At 32.1% G+C, this 21,170-nt stretch overlaps 1 protein-coding gene across 3 annotated transcripts in view; it reads left to right on the top strand.

Annotated features, from left to right (window-relative positions):
- The first annotated feature begins 1,354 nt into the window (after positions 1–1,354).
- The window catches only part of LOC149412376 (frequenin-2), a 268,559-nt gene continuing 248,743 nt past the window's right edge, over positions 1,355–21,170 (top strand). The window contains exon 1 of one of the 3 annotated variants that reach the window (XM_089646180.1): positions 1,355–1,487. The gene's annotated coding sequence lies outside the window, so the exon portion shown is untranslated. Of the gene's footprint in view, positions 1,488–1,517; positions 1,722–21,170 lie in introns of those variants that run through there. The other 2 variants (XM_089646182.1, XM_089646181.1) reach the window with 2 other exon arrangements.

The raw sequence follows: 21,170 nt of genomic DNA, 5'->3' as shown, positions 1-21,170 counted from the left end.
GTATTTGTAAAATAGGTAATACCTGGTTTTCTAGTTAAGTAGATTTCACAAGAATAAACCAACCGTATTGCAAACTATTGATTTTAATGAGATAAAATAAATATAAATATAAATGGGCAAATAAACAAACGAATTTACTTGTTGATATAATGAAAATAAAGATAAATTAATTAATTATTAATTAATTAAATTAAAAAAATTAAAATATATTTTAAACAGAATGTAAATGAAAAAAAAAGAATAATAAAGCAAATGAACTTAATTTAATGATGTCAGGCATTCTTTAAAAAAGTTCTTCCCTTCATAAATAACCAATTCTGAATATATAATATTAGGTACCTACATGATCATCTTGTAAAAATAAAAATAAAAATAAAGTAGGATAAAAAATAAAATTAAAAGATAATGTTAGGGATAATAGAAATAAAAATAAAAATAATCGCATCAGCGTAATATAAATTTTTTGTTGAAAGTTAATTTAGAGATAAATTTTTTACTCGAGAAATATAAAAAAATAAGAACAGTGTTAGGATGTAAGGCATTCTTTATAATATTTCCTTCCATGAGCAAATAACCAGTTCTGTACACTAATGGCATAAAGATTATCAGTTTGGAACCTTGGTATATGGTATATTAACTCGATGCATAGTCAAACGCGTGTCGAACACTTTTTAAAAATATGAATGTCCTTCACGAGAATGGATCATTTTTACGGCTCGTTATCCTTCTTAATAGTAACATAATGGAATCATTTTCAGCTTTTGTATTTCTTCCATGTTATATAATGCGTTTTTTCACGCCGAAACGTTTTTTTAATCCACACAGCGCCTCCCAATGATGGTACTTCGATGGGCAGTCAATATTTTTGAGAAAAAAATTTAAAGAAGAATTTTCGTACCTTTTCAACTCTTTTTAAACAGCTGATTTGAACAGCCAGGAACTTTTAAATCTCTTCTATAACTATTTTTTCCTCCCCTCTCTCTTCGCATTCAATTGCGTGATATTCAAAACCTTAAGAAACTAGCTAAAAAGTTAAGAAGCGCGTGCAGATCAATTAACAAGTAAATTTCATTCATGAAACTAGCGGAGAACTTATTTATCCGACTTTGTTTAATCTAAACTGATTATCCCGACTCTAACGCTGTCATTGAAGCAGGCCCATAAATTTAATCAGTAGATTTGTCAAATACGATTAAGCAAGTCCTCAATGGGCGAGTATTTGTGTGTTGACCGCTGGTCGTATCTCAGAGTGTATAATCCGTAGCGTGTTGGGCATTCCGATGCCAGTGGCGGGTAATAAGGTGGGTGCGCGTGCGCCGGCTGCTCGCTTTACGGCGCTACGACGCTACGACTGCCGGTCTACGGCCGAGCGTAGCACTCCTTACGCGTCCTGTACCCGAGTGTTACGTAACTCTCCTCAGCGGGAGCGAGCTGTGCCACACACTTCTCGCTAACTCAACTTCCTTTCTACAAACCAACCTTCATCGGTACTCTTTCTTTTATTATTAATCCAGCGCATTTTATAATACTGTGCAAATTACTTTTTCCACTTGTCACGTATTTTTTATTCTTTCACTGTTATTTGAGCAGCAAAGTTTGTTTGTTAGTTTAACTTGTCAGTGACTTTCACGGATATCAAGTGTCAACTTAACTTATATATTTGAATTAATTGCTGAATAAGAGTTGTCCGCAGACGAGCTTTGAGAGACAGGCACTTTGAGGTTTGTGAATTTTATTTCCAATTTTACGAGATTTTTGCAATGATGGCGGAATTTAATAAAACACAAATATGTATTTATTGGTGGTTGCATAATATGTTATTTGGATATTTATTCATTTTATTGCGGTATTTAGTTATGTTTAAAAATTATGGGAGACTTTGAGGTCCTTAAAATATGTTCAAAAAATATTGTAGGTCGGTTGCATTCATGAAGTGAATTAATATCTGTCTAAACTATACTTCCTTTTTGACTCTCAAAACTGAGATGAAGAAAGATGAAAAGTGAGATTTGCTTCTTCAGCAATACACTAATAATGATTATTTAACATTCTCCGAGTAAAAATAAACTAAATACCTTCTTAAGTGAATTTTAATATTTCGTTGAGGAACGTAATTTTTATAACATATATAAAAACATTTTTGAAGCTTCTAATGTAAACCAACATTTTATGGATACATAAAGTGATAATATTCTCAAAAAATCAATGTTAACGATAAAGTTATTCCATAAAAAATATTTTTTATTATTTTATCCAAAATTTATTATTTTTGAAAGTGAAAATAGGTTTTTACCCATTTCTCATGAGCTTATGTACACATTTCTAACAAAAAGTATTCTTGTAAATTGGAGCAATCATCTAACATTATTTACTTTTAATTCGCGACATACTTTAAGTAAATATAAAAGTATTTGTGCTTTTAAATTAATTAGAATTTTTTGTGTTCATAAAATTAATTTCATGTCATGTGTGATGTTTCTTATTTCTTTTCAGCTTTTGTTTAGTGAACCATTTTCGTAAAAGTTGTATTTATTGAGTCTAAAAAATGCAATATTCGTGGCAAACTCTCAAATATTTTTGTTATTTTACCCATCTATTTTTCTCTGGTGAGGTTTGCATTTTAAAAGAATGCCTTTGTCAAAAACACAATGTAAATTCCAACATTCCAACAGTGCTCGATTTTTTATGGTTCCATTCATAAATTTTCTACGAAAAGCACTATCACCGCATCAAAAAAGTTGTACTCTTATATCAATCATCTTTTTCTCTGAAAACAGAAGGAAACATCGATAAATGTCGAAGGAAGGGGATATAATCCCATTTAACTTAAAGACCTCTCCGGCGGTTTCCGTCGGAAATAAACCTCCTGAAAGATTTTGATGGAAGAGAACAAAAATAGCAACGAATTGCTAAAAATAGTGCCATGTACTACTATAGCTCTCCTTTATTCTTACTAGTATTCTTTTTGAACTTTCTTTCCACCGCCACAATTGAAGGAGCTTCGCGTGATCTCTGAAACATCTCTTCGACAGTTTGTTAAATTTATGTAAAACGTTTACAGTAAATGTTACTATTCTATCGATGATGTAAATCTTAACCATATAGGCAACGTAAATTTGATTTAAAGCGACATGCAAACATGCACAATCATAAATAACGTTTGGCCATATAAACTGCCATTACGCGTTTAATGTCATCCAATTTATTAACTCTACAACCTTACTTGCCAGATTAATTTGGAGTAACTACACAAAATTTTGGCATTGAAAGTTGAAAAAAAAACGTGATTTACGGAGGTTTTCTAGACTCAGATAACTGAAAATAGATTTTTGTTCTTCCTTTAATGACAAATTTATTTCTTTTAGATGCCACTTCTCTCCAGATCGTTTCTTCGCGACCAGTCTTTTAAAAGTGATAAACTTTATTGGCACTCATCACTTGAAAGGAAAGTTGTTAACGCTCATCCCTAAACATAACTTTAAATTAAAATTGGATCGTAAAAACGTATTTTAAGCAATATTACTTATTTTTTTTTTATATAGGTAATATTTATTTTTACTGTCGCTAAACCACCTACATTAATTATAAAGCAATATGATACTAAAGCATTGCAAAAGTAGATCAAATTTTAAATATGAATGTAAAATCTGTAAATAAGTTACTTTTACAAATATTGTTGATTTCTAAGAGAATTTTCATAAAGATAAGTTTCATCGAAATCTCCGTAACTATACAAGTTAAATGAATCATAATTGGAAACCAAAGGCTGATTTAAAATGGCAGCTTATTTAAAGTTTCTAAAACTCAATGACAAAATGCCCGAACTGAGAGACAGTATCTTTTACACAAAGGCATTATTTGCGAAGAGAAATTATAGACGGTAGCAAAATGTTAAAATTAACTCCAAAAAGTTTTCAAAACTCGCAACGCCAAGTCTTCCTTTTATACTCTTGTTCCGGGAAACTTTTGATTAGATACATATAACTGGGTGGATCTTAGTGACACCCTGACACCTTTCTTACGATTTGTGAGATTTGTCAGAACAAAATATTTTGTTAGCGATTTTATTGTAATTTTTTTAAAAGTTTATATATATTGTACTTTTTCAAAGTATTGTACACCTACAATTATATATAACAATTGTATATTTTTTATATTTAAATAAATTAATATAAATAAAATTTAATTCGAAATTTAGTCGAAACAGCTGTAACAATAATAAAACCGAAATACCTGCAGAACTTAATAATAATATTACTAAATTTGATTTAAAAAATAAAAGTTCTACAAATTAAACACAAAAACAATCAACATATAATTTTATAATATTTTTATCCTAAAAGTAATTGCACGCCCCCCGTAACGTACCGTTATGATTTATGCATTTGATTTTCAATAAGTTGAGTTTAATGTTTTCAAAGCGCAAACATGCATTCACGAAATGCATTGCGTGGTTAAAGGCGCGATTGTAAGGTAATTAATTAAGAACTGTTTTCTCCAAACAAAGTTATAACGTTCTCCGTAGCTTAATAACCCGCGTAGTTGGCATTGCGTGAGAGAGGTTATTCTGCGTAACATTTTATATGTGGTGCTCATGGATTTAGACTTATTTGGACGAAGAGGGTTAAAGATAGGATATTGTTTTTGTTGAATTCGATGAACCTGTCAAAAATGTTTTTACCTCTGGAAAAATCATCAATAAATAAGAATTTAGAATTTCACGTGTCTACAATATCGTCACTTTACCTGACTTTGGTGGGCTTTCGGTGTAAAGCTCCCTCCAAAATAATTTTGCTTCCGACAAGAGAATTTAAAAAAGGCTTAGATCTGAAAATAGAATTCCCATTAAAAACTCTCGGCCCTAGAAACAGATTTTACAGGACCAAGTCTTTTCGATAGGTAAGTACCTAAAGATACATCCAAAAAAATACAGATGCAGGTTTTAGATTTTGGTTTTATATGATTGGCACAAAAACGCTGCAACGGTAAATGAAGACTTCAGAATAACGTTTAATTTTACTGAATATGTGAGCTCTTTTTTACTGTATATTACACTCTTCATGTTATCAAAGTTATTCCTGTGAGCTGCTTTTTTATGTTATTAAATTAACAAATCGTGACGCACTAATTTAAGTAGGTAATTAGAAAATCGTTAAATAAAAGAAATATAATATTTTATTTTCATTCTCTTAAAACAATTAGGATTTGTATAATTATTGAAGGTATGTTTTTGGATAGTCGAAAATCCTTCCACTTTAAATTAATGACATTGGATATAAACAAAAATTGTTTTTTCCACAAACATTCGTAAAGCACTTCCTTTAACGCTTCAATACAAGTCAATCTGAAACGGTTTTTCGAGCATAATTTACCTGAGAATTAAAAAAAAAACAACAGACAGGAAATTACTTTTCGCTCTCGAAAACGATTAATGGCTTGAATCGCAAACACGATTCGAAATCTAATATTATTCTCACTATACAATCCGCCCGGCATGGGATTTTTTTTTTTTAAATCCTATGCCGATTAATTGCTGATAATGATTTTCAAATGAACAACGATTTTATATTGCCTCTTAGATTTGAAGATTGGTGATAGTATAATGATTTAATGAATTATGCTTCTTATTTGAATAATGTTTTTTTACTCTTTTCAAAACTTAAATGTATGTAATATTTTTAAATGGAAATTTTTAATTTCATTAAAATGAGTTATACCAGTTTATGGTTAAGCGTTCGGTGATCAGTTGCAACAACCAGGATATCACGGTCTAGGGCGTCGCGCGTTCAATACTTTTCACAGCCTTCATAATAGCACAAGCAATATTTTGAATGAATTTAAATGAATATTGTCAGGATATTTGCAACATATCGAGAAAAAAAGTGCTATTTTTATTAGAGTCGTAAAATTAATATCAAAATATTAATATGGTAGTATCTATGTAGTATTGTATTCTTTGACATAAATTTGATTTGCAAATTGGTTAAGGCGAACTTTATCCGGATTGACGACAAACATAATAAAATATGGTTATGAAAATAAATGAGGCATTAAAATCATGACTTTCCCCTAAAAGAAAATAATGTTCATGATAATTTGATGAACTTTTGAGCTGCTAGGCGCCGTTGGGGACTGTAAAGTGACTTGTGATTGCGCGGACCTTTTAACTGTCTAATCCATTGAGGGTTCCATAACTAAATAGAACACTAAAGGAAAGTGGCGAAATGTGAATAAATTAAATTGAGAACAACAGTATAACACAAATAAAAATAAAATAAAATATAGAATTCAATATACTTGTTAAGTTATTATCTTGTTCAGTAAATAAAAAAAAATAAAAGATATTGTGAATAATTAAGCATCTGCATAAATTAGGATTACTTATTATCTACTCATAAATTAGGATTACTTTAAGTCAAGAATATCAGCGACATCTATTAGTTCATTGTCCAGTCTATGTATTCTCTCCATAACAGAATTGAACACGAAGTTATTGTTGTGGAATAATATATTCCATCAAATATGTTTCGGAGGTAACAGCAAATTTATAGTGTCAGGGCAGTAAAATCTTGGATAAACGATGTATGAACAAATATGTAAAAATATATCAATTTTTTTCGGATAATTTCGATAAATTGAATTTACCTCGTAAATATACATAATCGATTTCATATCAATTTTGAAATTAATAAATAACATAAATATTTTGATTTTTTCAATTTGTCTGCAAAGAAAGTTAAAACGAGGACCAAATATTCCATATATTCTACCTGACTTCTAACCAGGTAGAATATTATTAAAATTTACTAATACTGTGATGGTTTTTAGGTTATTATCTTTAGCGATTCTGAGAATAAATCCAAGTATTAGTAATTCTTTATTGATACTAGTTGAAATATGTTTCAAGAAGCGTAATCATGCTGATTTTTTTTGTCTGTGAAGAGATAACCTCGGCCATGTTTCATTTCTACAGACTGAGCTCTAGAAAATGAGCTGACAGTTACAGATGCCTGTTTTTGGACTTTTGCACTAGGTTTAACATGGTGTATTACTAATTCCTTTTACTAACCTATACTAACTGCTACAAACAATCCCTTTTTATCAAATCTGACGTCTCTTTGGCTCGTTCTGGCTGTTTGTGTATTTAAAGCCGAAAGTCTTAAGAAGGGGCAGAGGAGCTAGGCTAACGTATACCTGCTCGCTCAAATAATAATACTCAGGACGCTATGATCTTTATGTTATTAATACATAATATTTTTAACATAGTCTATTTTTGAAATCCATCATATTTTTATTTTGATTTTGATTAAGTGGGATTAACCCTTAACTCGAAGCATTCATACGCTCCCGAATAAAGCCGAACGAGATCCGATATATCACCATCACAGGTTTAGGTTTCTCAAACTCGTTTATTATCCGAAACTATCAGTAACCGAAACCAAAACATGGGTCGGTCACTAATAATAAATAATAGCCCTCGATCGATGAGCTCTTGCCTTGAGACAATTGCACAGAATTTTCTGTGGATTGCTCTTTTCTAGACTTTCGATTTAATATAACATTTAAAAAAACTTTTCCTGCTGTTTATTTCTAATCTGAATGATTTCAACCAAGTGAAAAATGATATAGCAATACTACTTCATTGATATCAACCCCCGACACCAAAGATGTATAAATACCATAGTAAAGTAGGTACCAAGCCTCCCAGTTTAAACATGACGGTAACAAGTTGAAACTGGTCCGATCTACAAATAATATTTTTATAAATTATTCCACTGGAATTCTAACACGAATTAGCAGATTCGAAAATTGATATAGTTATGTGTATGTATTCTCGACTTTGTAAAGCAAATGCTTCCAGGGACGGGGGTCACAGTCGTGGAAAGAAGAGCAATATCCGATATAGTGGTTTATTTTTGGGGTATTATACCGTGTTGCGCCATCTCCTTCTTTAGCCAACGTTTCGGACAGATTGCAGTATCCATCATCAGGGGGGTAGATGTGTAAACTGATTACACATCTGCCCTGATGATGGACACTCCACAATGCTGTCCGAAACGTTAGCAAATGAAGAAGATAGCGCAACACGGCATAATACCGCAAAAACAAATCACTATAATACTCGAGCAAGATCCGTATTACAAACCGATTAGGTCTAAGTTGGTAAATTGCATCCGATGGAAAGGGATTTGTTAGAAGTCCCATCTTTGTTTGAAGAAAAACGCTCTTTTCATAAGTCTTTGTGCCACAACTTGTAAGAATTTTAAAGTCAGGAAGCGAGCTGGCTCGGCGCTTTCAACAAAAAACCTTTCTCCATTCTTCCTTCATCGCCCAACCCTTCTTTTCTTGTATCATTATGGCTGCGGTATAATTATTATAAGCCTCTGCCTGTCTTCAGCTTTTATTCATAATTCACTTTTGGTGATAACTTTAAATTTTTACAAAAATCGATAACTTTATTAAAATGTTACGGTTTCATTAATTCTGGAATGAATTATGCAAGTAATTTAAAGATTTTGCCTTCAATTACAATATTTTTTGAACACTATTTTTAATTAATTAAATACTATTAGATTATATGGTTCAATCCATTTTTTCTTTCCTCCTTTCTTTCCAATAAGCTATTTTTGTATTTTTTTGCCGAAGGTTGACAATCCGCATATTCTTACTTCGGGAGAGATTTTTAGTATACTTTTAGTCCAATATAGTTTTGTGTTATGTCCAATAGGTGTGTATTTAGGCCATTTTCAGGATTTTAAAATCATTTCTGCTAGGGGTTCTGGTTCGGTACGTGTGCATGATTTTACCAGTATATTATTTATTTTTGTGTATATTTACAATAATAGGATCTATATTTAATGGATGCTTTAATGCTTATGAATTCTCTTCAACCAGAACAAAAAAAACTTTACAAACTCTATTTTTGTAAGTTGTTTATAAGTTTTGTAAAATTAAAAGTTGAAACATTCCGGTCTTAGGTATCTACCGTAAAAAATAACTTAGTATGTTCTCGTTAAATTGAACTATGTTATGAAAACTTGCGTACTTTGAAAAAAGTTGGTTTAATATCTTTTTCAGATCTCAGATTTCAGATGTCAGGTATGAAATTGGTTTAAAAATAATTACCATTTTAAATTCACAAAATTCACACATTAAAATATTTATTCACTAAAAGAATACATTTTTATAATTGATTTTCGCTTTATTTCAAGTACACGGATAAAACTTACTGATACGAAATAATATTAATTTCTTAAAAATCTGTTAATATTATTCGTTTTTCTGTTAAAAGGTCACTGGAGGTCCATAACGAATGATTTGAAAAACTTCATAACAAGCCATCAGTAAAGCACGAATATGTTATGAGGAAGTAGGAACACTTGTTCATAACATTAATAATAATGTCGCGTCTCGTGGAAGAATGCTGTGTATTCTGAATGACTAATATTTTACTAGGAAATGGTCATGTAGTCACATTTTTAACAGTGTCTTGATAAAAAAGCCGTACTCATTTCTATTCGTTCAGTCGCAATTTTTTCAAGCTAGGAAATGGAATATCAATTTGAACGAAATTATTTTTTTTAATCATTATTAAGACAGACATTAAGGACGGGTTGTTTCGGAGAATTTGAACAATTCTTCAAATTTCAACGTTAATTTGCGAGCTCTGTGAAAGATATTTTCTAGTTCTGTTATTATTTCAGTTCTGTCAAGAAAATAGCCTATAATGATATAATATCAGAACTTGAATAGGACTTTCACAGAACTCGCAAATTAACGTTGAAATTTGATGAATTGTTCAAATTCTCCGAAACAACCGGTCCTAAACAAATGGTTTGATATATTTGTAGTACCTATTTAACATATTAAAATAATTCAGCCATCTCTGTTTAATAAAGTTCGTTATATAACCATGTTGATTATATATGTACCTACCTAATTAAAGCAGAAACGTACAAATAACAGAACCAAATAACCCATCACTTTTGTAAGACATCCAAAATTAACATTTTGTGAGTTAAATTTGAACCCATCAAGGATATGCTATGGGAGCAATTTAAAGGGCTTGTTAAAGAAATAAAATCACCTCAGTATTTTTTAAATCTTTTCAATAAAAGAGCTGACATTTTCTTCGGATTACACCAAAGACTGACATCACCGTAGGCGAATTAATGATGAAAGTTCATTTGCAATTTGTGACGCAATCCTTCAAAGTCTTAATGAGGATTTTTGAGGATTAAGTGAGAAAATCCCCAACATTTGTACCTTTAAAATACACAATTCATCAACGTCTTATTGAAGAACTTTGGAGATTACGTAAGTGACATAATCCGCTACAATTGTGCGAAATATACACACATCATATTTTAATATGTAGGTAATACTAGTAGGTATACAGGTAACATAACATAATAACATAATTTAGTGCGCCCTACTGTCGAATTTGGCAGCCATCTCTGGTCTGGAGCCCCAAAATACCTGAAAAAAAACCTTGACTCTGTGCAGAAACGGGCGGTCCGTTTGATAGATTCCCCAATCTTAACAAACGGACTGCAATCTTTAGAGCACAGGCGTCAGGTAGGTATGCTGTCCTTGTTCTATCGGTATTTCAATGGAAGATGCTCTGAGGAACTAGCGTCATTGATCCCTTCGGCACCGGTGCGTAGTCGGGATACACGCCAAACGCGCGCCCAACATTTGTACACAGTTGACATTTGTCACATGAGAACGGGTCGCTTCTACGATTGGTTCTTAAGTTCAACAGCTCGGCTGTGGAACGAACTGCCGGCCTCTGTGTTTCCTCCCTCCTACAACATGGGACTCTTCAAGACTCATGTTCACTCCTTCCTCTCCACAAAAAGACCCTCCACACAGCATCCCCAAAGATGACATAGGCCCTGAGGGAAATTATTTTCTTCAGGGCCTCCCGTGTGGAGTAAATATAAAATAAAGTCAAAATCAACAACAACAAAAACATTAAATTAAAATAAGATAATTTTAAAATGCGCTGTTTTCACCATTAGTTGTTTTGATGATCTCCGTGGTGAAATAATTAAATTCCTTGACTCCGGATCCATCCCGATCGAAACCAGATATGTGCAAATAATTGTTTTTTTTAATTGCATGATTTAATTTCACAATAAATGACTATTAATTTAAATATACTTACTAAGACCCAAAGCTGTATCACTGACACAGCACAGGGCTCTAGTGGAGTATTCACACAGAAATAAAAACCATTTATTATTTTCCACAAACATCTACAGAATTTTGAAAAATAAATCCGTTTAGCGAGCTCAATTACAGAAAACAAACGAACAATTGCTTTTTCTCACTTGCAAATGGTATTTTATTTCATTTCCGCTCACCACGGATCATAAATTAATAGTTCCTTTTCGGCCGCTGGGTCGGTTTGGTCCATAAACATGAAAAATATGGCCACATATCACCGAAGACATATTACATACATACTTGTGTGCTGTCAATGCATGGATGTTTTTCTCCTTGATGTATTGGCCTCTAAGAGTTTCAACTTTGTTTTAAGGCTCTTTAGTTAATAGTCCATTTTTTCAGACAGGCTGTACTGTTCAAGTACTTTTTTGCTGTACTGTGGCTTAAATAAGCGACAAAAAGAGATTTCGTCAAGAAACCTCAAAAACCACTTTTTCTGGTGTATTTTAAAGTTTCAGCAATTTAATAACGCGAGGGTCACAACAAAACTTTTCAGAAATTTTCTACGTTTATTATATTACTGTGATTACTCTTGTATGGTTTCACATAAACAAAAAATATACAAATCTCTATATATTATTATATCTCTCGAACCTCTTCATGTGCACCATTTATCGCTGTATTAATGTGTTATCTATATAAAATACCCAATCTGGCGTAATAAAAATTTGCTAAATACAAACATGCTTTTCGACAAACCGTTAATTTTTATTTTTTTAATATCTAAAATTTAACATAAATTTTGAAGTTTTATACTTAATTTTGTACTTTTGCTACTATGTACAATTATTTAACTCTTTTGTGAAATAAAACTCTCTACAACAACTTGCATTGTACCTGCTTATATCATTCATATTTCGTTATTATGTTCTCCTGAACAACTAACCTATAACAATGTATTCATGTAAAAAACTTGAATTAAAAAACCGTCTATAAATAAAATAACAATATTAATATCTATTCACAAACTGCTAAAAAAAACTTAATTAAAATTGTTTTGTAATGTACTAAAAATATCTTTTACATTTATAAGTATTATTTTTCGGCTTTGAGGATGTTGTGGGTATATTAAGATAATTGTAGATTTGTCCATACATAATTATTGAATAATGCGTAAGAAAATATATTTTTAAAATATTGCCTTCTTTGTCCTCAAATATATTCGAATAAGAAAGCTCTTGAGACTCCTGATATAAACGAATTGAAAAAAAAAATACGGCCACCCGAATTTACACGCATCCTTTGTGCGCCTTCGTATGTATCGATATAATTAAACCGTAAAATACCAATACCATGCGAAGAAACTGGCATGGACTCAGCGACAAAAACCCTTAATAAGATCTCCTTAAGTATGTAAGTGGAAGTTCTATTTATCCCATCTTATCCACTAGTCAATAATTAATTGACTTACTGCTTAGATTAAGTAGACGAAATAATAAATGCTTACAAGGGGCTAGCGAGAATAATTTTTTTTCTTGTTGATGAATATGATTGAAGGAATTATCTGGATTATTATTTTGTGCACTATTATTTATTAAGTGCTGTAGGTTTAAAAAATGCACTTTGGATAATTGAAAGATCTTCATTAATGCAGTACACCGAAAAGGGGATAATGTTTTCCAGGAAGGTTTGGGAGGATGACTCATAACCAAAATATCTAGTAATGAGGGTGGCGAATGAATTAAATACCTGGGTACAAGAAACATTACTGCGTGTAAATATGCAAATTAACGAATATTTGCGTAATTTCTGAATAATGTGTTTCCATGACAGCGCAAGTATATTACATTTGGTCATTTTTTTTACATAGTTCATTATAATTCGCCTTTCTAGTTGTTTCTCTATAATATAAAATTTGTTACGCGGGGTATCCCTAAATGCGAAATGGAAACATAAAAGCATTAAATTAACTGAAAATCATATATTTTAACCAAGAGGAATATGTAAATGAAGCTAGGGAGCGAAGATCCTTTAAAGTGACAGACAGTATTTATGAAGGCTAAAACGAAAAACGGTGCAACCTCAGAGAGACGATTCAAACAAATAGCACATAAATTGTACAGAGTTGTGAAAGTCCGTAATTGTAAACGTTTTGAAATTCTTTATTTTATGGTCCTAGCAACATTTTTCTCAACGAATTTTAACGATTTTATGTTACAGTCTAGTAATGTGAACCACCACACATATAATGGCACACATGAAAGGTAGATAATTTCAAAACTTCACGCATGAATTGGTAAAAATTCAGAAATGAACTCCCTGCATTCTAAGTTTCAACATCTACCAAATAAACTATTTATTTTTAAAATATATCTGTAAAAAATAAACGTTTTTACAAAAATTATCTATTTTTTTTAAATGGTTATTTACATATTATGATGCAGTAGACTGATGGGATAAAATATATTATTTAGGTATCTGAAAAGTGTGAACCTTTTTTTAAATTTAATGAAATTTATTTTTAAAAAGATAAGTTTGAATTCTGAAGCTTCCACAATTATTTGCGCAATTACAAAAGTCACTTCAAACGTACCAACCATAACTCCAGTGCAATACTATTTTAATAAGCCCACTGCTATGGGGATTATGGAGGAAAATTGCTAGAATAATGTAATAACTGCATAAATGCATAGTTGAAATTCATTCTGTGTGCGTTGCATTGTGCAGCGAAGACAAAGCATTTTCTCAAAAGGGGTTTCAGGTTTTTGCATGTTCAGCGTGGCTTAATCTGGGGAGATAATGGCTGGATAAATCAACAAAAAATCACTGCTTAAGTTCTACTCTTTATTGCAGTTTGCTCTGCCAGCAGATTTACTTTTCAACTTGCCGAACTCCAATAACCTCCAATAAAGAGAAAAAATTTAATATATTAGGAACTTTTTTTCATTTGTGACTTTATGTCCATTTCCTGAGAAAATATTGGTCATTCAGAATATATATAAACACGTGTTCAACACAGGTGGTCTTGTTCAAATGAACATAATGTACGAGATGTGAAAATATTATTATTTTAACACGTGTTCCGACTTCCTCATAACACATTCGCGCTTTACTGATAGTTTATGATGAAATTTGTCAAATCATTTGTTATAGGCCTCCAAACGAATAATTTGACAAGATTTTTAATAAATTAACAATATGTCATACCAGTAAGTTTCTCCGTGTAGAACGGTTTTGCCTGGCACGGCCATCTTCAGACTGGTTAAAATATACCTGTATATAATGTAGGCAAGGATATTTATATATATTTTAGGACGATAAGAGTGAATAAATTATAATATCCAAGGTTTTAACAAAATATAGAGTTAAGCAATATATTTCCAATCCAAAGATGCTAGTGACACACAAACATAATAATAAATTGTGGAAAATAGAAAATTTATTTTAATTAATTCATTATATTTTTTTAAATTGTCGCAACTATTCCCGACTGCTCGTAGCTAGTGGGACTAAGGTATACCCAATCAAAGTATACGGTTAGGCTGAAGGGAATATGTAGTATTGTGCATTGTGCATGGATGTAAAATATAATTTAACTAAAATTTATAAGGTACTTTTACACTCCAGCGTTGCTTCAACTGTGGAGACAATGGACGGTTAAATCAACAAAGAAACACTGTTTCAAGTTCTACTCTTAACAGGGATTTTCTCACGCAGCGGATTTTCTTTGAATTTGCAAGATATCGAATTCCCAGCTTTCAATAACGCTCAAGGAAAAATTGGATGCCGAAGGAATGGGTATATATGTAGATATAATATCCATCGCTTCTTTTTATGCGCGACAGAAGAGACTTGAAAGGGTATCCAAACGGGATGAATGGTTCAACATGGATGAGCACTGAAAAATAAGTGTCGGAAACTTATTCAAAATTCAGGATGTTTTATTTGAGGCTTTATTTATGGTAGGAAAGGAGTTAAGTATTTGTGGCTGTAACACCGTAGTAAAACTTTTAATAATGATTGTACACTTATTACAATCTATTCGCGATGTTTTGAAAAATATCATACTCTCAAAGTACATCGAGTGCTACATTGATATCATAAAGCTTAATAGCCAATGACGGAAATGAAGTTGAAAATAGTAGTTTGGATTCACAAATTTTAGCTAGAAAAGCGGTCCAATTAAAAAAATATATAATATACGTTTTATTATCTTCATTTTTTTGTAACAAATAGAGATAGTGATATCCTCACTGGGATCTTCCGTGCTGAGGATTTCATTTAAATCTTATTAAACTTTAGTAGCATGACTAAAATGAAGTAAGTATAAAAATATTATGTAGCGTTTTTTTCTGAAATATTTATGAATATATTATATTGTGTTTTTAGTGCAGTTGAGTAGTTTCGAATTCAGTCAGTGTCAGTGTGTTTGGTGTCAGTATATTTTTCTCCGTGTCTTGTATCCAGCTTTTTATTTGAGATTTAAATGTTATAATATCATCATCATCATCATCATTATCACTTTTGGCTCTACAACCCCTGGTGGGTCTTGCTTGGCCTCCTCAAGAGTCTTCCTCCACTCATCTCGGTCCCGCGCCAGCTCTCTCCAGTTTCGAAGCTCCAAGGCAGACAAATCTTTGAGGACGTTGTCGCTCCATCTTAACCTTGGCCTTCCCAGGCTCCTTCTCCCTATCGGTCTTGAGCTCAGCAGGGACTTTGGTTCTTGATGCTCGGTCATTCTCTCCACATGACCTAGCCACCGAAGTCTTCCCAGTTTTATGAACTTTGTTAAACAGAGTATAGAGCTCATTGTTATAACGTCTGCGCCAAAATCCATTTTCTAGAACCGGTCCGAAGATGCGCCTCAAAATTTTCCTTGTTTTAATGTTATAGTATTATTGTTATTTTTGAATGAGAGTGGGATTTTACCATTTCACATGGACAAAAGCCTCTTTTTAAGATTTTTGTTGCTTCAGATATATAACAGATTTTGTTAAATTTCGTTAAGTTTATGCATTCGTCTATAATATTTAAATTTATTACCTGTTGAAATTCCATTTTTTTATGTGAATACCGGACAAGAGTCTCAACTACTTCCAACCGTCTGGAGCTAGTGAAGCCATATGGCATCCCCAATTTTTGAATTTTGTGAGGCTGAAGGTAGTGGGGAGTGGAAGGAAACGGGGAAGAGGAAGGTGGGGGGGGGGGTACCTGGCTGTGTAGATGTGGTCACCAAACACGGCTAAAGCCATTTCCAGCAACGTTTCAATTCAGAATGGTGGTCTTACACCAAAGCAATACTGAGAGTATCTACCACTTTGGAAAGTGCTGCAAATATACTGTTTATTATATTAAATGAATAAATTGTGAAATAACATTTACTTGCGTACGCCGGGATTTGAACCCGCGGCCTTCGGCTTTCTAGTCGATAGCCTTACCCCTCGACCACGGAGGCCGTCAACATTAAAAAGGTTTCATTAGTTTGAAGTAGTTTAGTAGGACGTTAATGTCAATAGATATAAAAAAGGTACAAAAATGTATAATATTGTAGCTAAAATTAGGTCTGCAAACGCAGACATCGAAATAGATCATATTTCACCGAATAAAATGATTTATTATTTATCCGTATTCACTTATTCAAACCACCTCTGGATATCACAGAATACATATTCAATATAGTGGATAAAAAAACAGTTTTTCACATTGATACAGATTGTTAGTCAAAATATCAATCGTTCAAAAATAGCATTCGTCGTTTCAAAAAATTGAGTTTTTTCTTTTAAAACAATAGCCTGGAAATGGATATTCAATTATTTAAGGTTCCGTACAATATGACACCACTCGGGAAGGTTTTAAGTGATTCAATAATGCTGAGCGCTGTTCCAAACTTCTTCTGAAATCATGTGAATCTAGTTTATATCAAACCTAAAATAAACCCCATAACTGCCATTTTTTTTGATCAAACATTACGTTCCTAATCGAGTTAATGTCCTATCAATATTTTGTATTAGAATTATGTATATTAGATTTATTATTTGCTCTTTTATCTTGTTTTTTCTTATAAATTGTATGACCACTTCGTTTCAATTTGTTGTAAATATTAAACAAAAAGAAGAATTTTCCAAGCACAATTCATAAACTTTCTCCTACTAATAAAATCTTCCAGTTTAGATTCAGTGAATGTCCTGACATAAAAAAGTTTTCTACCAAACAGTTATAATGTATGTAATAAAACACATTTCGAAAGTTTTGCTGTCAAGAAACAAACGAAAATTCGAGATTTTCGAGATAGTTATTTATTTTTAGTGTATTTTTGGGATATTATGCCATGTTGCGCTACCTTCTTCTTATTTATATTGAAAAAATATAAGTTTTTGATTAATATTATTAAATACGACGGGGCTAAGCACAATAGTTCTTGGTATTCGATAATTCACGGCTACACCAAAACTAAACGCAGAAAACCATTTTAAATTATACTGTAATACCAGCTCTAAGAGCATTAGAGTTATAATACAGTATCACATCTACATAGATAACAACACACACCACTACAATCTTTGATTACACAACTGTCCTGATGATGGACACTGTAATGCTGTCCGAAACGTTGGCCAAAAAAGGAAGCAATGCAGTCCGTCATAAAACCCCAAAAATAAATCATTATAGGATGAAAATTCTCTTTAAAAATTATGACATTATGGTTATTACATAAATCTACGTACAAATGTTGTAGCGCTGTTATTGTAACTACAACAATTTTGGTTAATATTATGTTACAACGTATATAAATTTTCCAAAGATGAAACGAAATTAATTCTCAATGCATATTTATCAAAATATAAAATTCAAGCAGGTACAAATAAAACATTCGGAAAATCGTAAAAATCGATAAAGTACGACACATATTATGCTACTTATTTATTATGTACACATTTCATGAATACACAATATCTACAAATTAAATATAACGTAACTATTTTTTACTTTCTCACTGCAATGTACTTACTACAATTCGTAATACCTATCATATTATTAATTACTACAATAACTACTCTTACTCTACTCTTCCAAACACAAGCTAAAGCTTCTATGAAGAGTAATATTCAAAGCTCTGATATGTAGAAACCCAATTTAAATAAGATTTTATAAGTAATTAATTTATTTCTTTAATAAAATTTAAAAACTGTTAATCAATATTTAAAAAAAAACTACATTTTCCTTTCACATCGGTTGCTTTGCCTCGCGTCACCCGCCCTGTTCCGATAGTACGATACATAGTTCAAATTTACAAAAAAAAATAGCACAAAACAATTTAAGGTGAACCAGATTCGAATAGCCAGGTATTTCCTAACCTTCCTCACCCCATCTCCTTCTCCTCCCCACTACATTCAGCCTCACAATCCCCAGTTGGGGACGGCATAGTCTCACTGACTCCAGACGATTGGGAGCAGTTGGGACTCTTGTTATTCACATTTCAAAAAACACAATCGAATGAGCGAGTAGATAAAAAGCTCATGAAAAACTAAAAATTCTAAATTAACGCCTTAAAAGAGAAAAAATGTTTAATTATTATGGATGGCTTTTCGAAAATATCAAAACCATAGTGAAATCTCGCTTAATGTTATTTGTTTATTTATGACCATTGCGTTTATGACCGTGATTAATTTTTGGGTTAATATGCCGTGTTGCCCTTCCTCATTCTTTAGTCAACGTTTCGGAGAGCGTTACAGTAGCCATCATGAGAACAAATATGTTTGAGACAGATTTTGATATGTGTTTATGTACCTATGTAGAAGAATGGCATTCCTTCGGTACTTAATTCATTCCTTAACTACTTCTCCTCCCCACTCCCTTCAGTCTAACAACATATAAAATTGGATATACTGTTGTTTTAATGGCTCTGGGTACTTTAGTGTCTTGTAGGGATATTCGTGTATTTGTGTTTAAAAGACTGCACACGCTCCTTAATAAAATAACCGATTTCCTTCACATGGAATTATGACATTCGGTGGTTTACTTGAAAAAGCTTCAATCTGACTGTAATTTAAAATTAATAGAACTGGATAACTATATTAGGCTGATGACGTGCGGTAGTTACAAGTTAATGTCCATGCAAAGTAGGCACATGTCCACACGCGAGGTAATCTGGCGGATGTGAATCATGTCTCCCAATAACAATACCGCCGACAGGGTTGAACGCGGAATACGGAGCTAAAAGCCGCGTCACGCTTAACCCTTTCAGACTGCACTTTTATTTCCACATATAGACCATATTTAACAGAAAATTTTTGTTGTAATTTTTTTTTCTGTAATTTTAGATTTTTTCTAATTCGATTTTTAATATTTTTCGGTCTCACAGGGTTATTTTTTATTAGTGAGGAAAAAATCAATTCAAACTCACAAACAATTGTTAAATGAAAAAAAAAATACTAATTTATGGTCTAATATGCATGGATATAAATAAAAATAAAAATGGATCCTAGTTCAAGCAAAACAGCCAAAAATGGATCTGTCACTGTACATGTTAGAGTATTTACAGTAATATTGCTGGAATAAAGGTTGCAACCTAGCATGAAACATAGGACGCAATGAGGAATATCCTTTAGAAGCGATACAAAATACGTGGCGATTTTTTTGACAAAATTAAGATATATTAATGTTTAGTTCGAGTTCCTCAGGAGGAACTCTGTTATTGAAAGGGTTAAGGTCGTCCTAAACAATCCGTCTGGCTTGCTGACAGGGGTGGATTCCACCTAAATAACGTATTTTTTGTAAAATAATAATATTTTTAACTAATTAACAAATATCTAACCTTTTTTAAATTTTATTCACTTAAACGTGACTTTGATAACTTCTACTATCATTGACTTCCGCGTCGTATATTTTCCTTACCTCCTTTCTTCGTTCATCAGGCATGACCGAACTATCTAAGCGTCTCTTTCTTTATCTTAACCATTGTGCTTAAATCAGCCTTGCATTCTTTCCGGATCTCCACACTTTTAACATGGTCACACAAAATTTCACCACACATACACCTCAGGAATTTAACATCTTCAATTATTTAATAGACTTAATTAATAAAATAATAAATAAATAATAGAGAATTAATTTAAAAAACAGACGGACACAAAGTGGAAAACCTGTTCACAGTTGGTGTTGGCTTCGTGAGAACTGGCCGTTTTTTTCTACGTTTTTGTGCAAGTTATAGCCCCTACCTTAACCCGCCTCACAACGCTGCCTTTACTCTGTACTGACAGGGGCGCTCTCGTGAGGTGTCACATGAAAAGAAAAATATTTGTTTTCTTTAAAACAAATAAGTATTAATTCTAAATAATATGAAACGTTATATAATTGTGAATGAAACAAAAAGTACCAAGACCAGCAGTTGTTCTACAGTCCATTCTCACTGCCTACCCCTGCGGAGAAAAGGCGTGGTGGTTAGTTAGTTATGAATGATTATTTTTAAACGGGATCTATCTCTAGAGTTCTTTATCCGTCCCTGCCCTCCACGGTACTATGATTTAATTTAGAACGCTCTGACTTTAGTCGCGTTGATTTTCTAATTGGAGAATCCATTCCAAGGTTCATTAAGTGTAGGAGAAACTGCTAGAACGTGATATAGCGATGCTTTTATTTGAAAAACTTTCATTTTCCTCACTTCAAACTAACTTGCAGCAGATTTTCAAAGGTCTGCGTTTCACTAACTGGCGGCTAGTTCCCCAACGTCAAGTTAAGCCGACGACCGCTTAGTGATATAATAGGTTATAAACACGTTATCTTTTCTCAAAAAAATTATATTAGTTAACCTTGATAATAAATAATATAAGTTAACCTTGATAACAAATTATGTAAGGCAACCTTGATAACAAATTATATAAGTTAACCCTGATAACAAATTATATATGTTAAACTTGATAACAAATTATATAAGTTAACCTTGATAACTATAAGCAATAATGTTAATGTGGAGAAATTTCAACACTTTGTAAAGAATT

The sequence above is a fragment of the Hesperophylax consimilis genome, chromosome 23, assembly GCF_061612785.1.
Source record: "Hesperophylax consimilis isolate HC1 chromosome 23, BYU_Hcon_1.0, whole genome shotgun sequence".
NCBI lineage: Eukaryota > Metazoa > Arthropoda > Insecta > Trichoptera > Limnephilidae > Hesperophylax > Hesperophylax consimilis.
This window is presented reverse-complemented; position numbering and strand designations above follow the sequence as displayed.